The 2,500-nt window shown below is 57.4% G+C and overlaps 1 non-coding gene across 1 annotated transcript in view; it reads left to right on the forward strand.

The window, feature by feature from the left end:
- The first annotated feature begins 2,063 nt into the window (after positions 1-2,063).
- LOC124732081 overlaps positions 2,064-2,500 on the forward strand; it is a 1,909-nt gene continuing 1,472 nt past the window's right edge. Inside the window, exon 1 of the ribosomal RNA XR_007008532.1 lies at positions 2,064-2,500. This exon is cut by the window's right edge and continues 1,472 nt beyond it. This is a non-coding gene — a ribosomal RNA (small subunit ribosomal RNA).

Below are 2,500 nucleotides of genomic sequence, written 5' to 3' on the forward strand. Positions count from 1 at the left end.
TTGTGCCTCAACCTAACCCATGTTGTGCCTCAACCTAACCCATGTTGTGCCTCAACCTAACCCATGTTGTGCCTTAACCTAACCCATGTTGTGCCTTAACCTAACCCATGTTGTGCCTTAACCTAACCCATGTTGTGCCTTAACCTAACCCATGTTGTGCCTTAACCTAACCCATGTTGTGCCTTAACCTAACCCATGTTGTGCCTTAACCTAACCCATGTTGTGCCTTAACCTAACCCATGTTGTCGCCTTAACGTAACCCACGTTGTCGCCTAAACCTGCTCTGTAATTGTTATACGACTCGTTCAATTACTGTAGTGTTGCCCACCCGCAACCCTCGCAATATAGTTCGCTACTCGCACTGCCCGCACCCCTGTGTATCGCTTCATGTTAAACACCTTGCAAGTCTTGCTCACTTTCCACATGCTCCTGCTGTACACTGTAATGTGGATGGCAGCAGGACGTACATGCCGCCCCTCCCCACGTCCCCACCTTGCCCCCTGCCTTCGCAAGCTGGTTGGTGAGAAGTTTGCATGTTCAATGCCCTTCGCATGCGACGTACTCAGGCTACGTTGTGGTGCGGCCTGTGTCAACTGTCCGCTGATGTCGTACGCGTGAACCACAATCTGTACTGCACATTCGTCCTTATGTACTGAATGATACATCGTGGCACATGTGTGACCGCACAACGACTGCGCCCAAAAACGGCGGACCATACAGTGCAAATATTGTGCACGCAGCTACGTGTCGTCTCCCTATGAGAGCTGGATTGCAGTGTGGTACGCCATAGAGACGTGTGGGAGGAACGGACGCCGTGGATGGCGATCAGCATGAGCTGTCTGTTGATGTATTCGGACCTAGTCGTCTCTCCTCACACACCGTGATGGCATGGTGCACCGCGTTCCATATCTGCGACATGCTACAGAGGCCGGTTGACAGTCGTTCGAGCAATGGACATCGCATACGTACGGGGGCCACCTTCCACGTATTGTCTAGGCGTGCACATTTTGTTGCGTGTATGTGGGCAGACGTAGTGTGGCGTGACACCTGACACAGGCATGCAATAATCGTTGAAGTTGCAAATGGCGATGGACGCCTGCGTTTTCTGGTGAAGTTACGCAAATGAACAAATGGTAACCTGTTGTGGTGCGGTTGTTCTCGCTAGGGGTGAATCGGTGATGGCGACGATAGGTTGAGGTACTAACCGGTTGTTCCAGCGATACCCACCATGCCGACGAAACTGAACGGCATCTGGGTGTGAAGCGATACGCGGCGGTGGCTGGGTGGGACCGTCCCCGGCCGGTGAGGGGGCGCCTCCCGGCGTGCTGGCCGCGCGGTGCGTGGGCGCACGCGCTACAGCCGGCTGGTGGGGGCGGCCAGTGGCAGGCGCGCCGGCCGACGGACGCGGCAGGCGTCGCAGCTGCGCGCCGGCGCACCCTGCGCGCGGCGCCGTGCGGCCAAAGTAGGTCCTCGCGGGCCCGGTGCGAAGCGCGGTGGACATCTTCAGTGTGCTGGTCCGATTGAGGACTGTGTGCGTTGAGGATGCGCCGCCGCCCGGCGCTCGGCGCCGCGACGCCGTCTGCTGCTCGGTCGCCCCAGCGGTTCTCGCTGGTGGTTTGTATCGCAGCTGTGCGGATGTGTTGGCGCGTGCGCTGTGCTGGGAGAGTTCGCTTCGGCACCCAAGTGGGGCTTTTGTCCTTCTGTGGCGCTGGCGTTGGAGCTGCCGGTCACCGTAGGTGGCGCGTGTTGTCTCCCGCCGGCAATGCCACGACAGCACGCTCCCGGGCCTCTGTCGGCAGCGGCAAGCTCAGTTGGGAGCACGGGTGGTCGCACCGAAAGCGTCTACTCGCCTAACTCCGGGCGATTGCGCCTCTCTCGAACCCGACCAAGTACTTGGGACGGCGCTGCGCGCCGCCGGGACCTGAGAGGGTTTCGAGGTGTATTGTGCAGGGGAGCTCAGCCTCCTCCTGTTTGCAGAATGATTGAGCGGACGCTTGCGTGTTCGCGCGGGCCCCCGGGACACACTCCCGGGCGGCCGGCTGCTCAGCTCTAGTTGACGCAGCTCCCTGGTTGATCCTGCCAGTAGTCATATGCTTGTCTCAAAGATTAAGCCATGCATGTCTCAGTACAAGCCGCATTAAGGTGAAACCGCGAATGGCTCATTAAATCAGTTATGGTTCCTTAGATCGTACCCACGTTACTTGGATAACTGTGGTAATTCTAGAGCTAATACATGCAAACAGAGTCCCGACCAGAGATGGAAGGGACGCTTTTATTAGATCAAAACCAATCGGTCGGCTCGTCCGGTCCGTTTGCCTTGGTGACTCTGAATAACTTTGGGCTGATCGCACGGTCCTCGTACCGGCGACGCATCTTTCAAATGTCTGCCTTATCAACTGTCGATGGTAGGTTCTGCGCCTACCATGGTTGTAACGGGTAACGGGGAATCAGGGTTCGATTCCGGAGAGGGAGCCTGAGAAACGGCTACCACATCCAAGGA

This window comes from Schistocerca piceifrons, unplaced genomic scaffold (assembly GCF_021461385.2).
Source record: "Schistocerca piceifrons isolate TAMUIC-IGC-003096 unplaced genomic scaffold, iqSchPice1.1 HiC_scaffold_1312, whole genome shotgun sequence".
NCBI lineage: Eukaryota > Metazoa > Arthropoda > Insecta > Orthoptera > Acrididae > Schistocerca > Schistocerca piceifrons.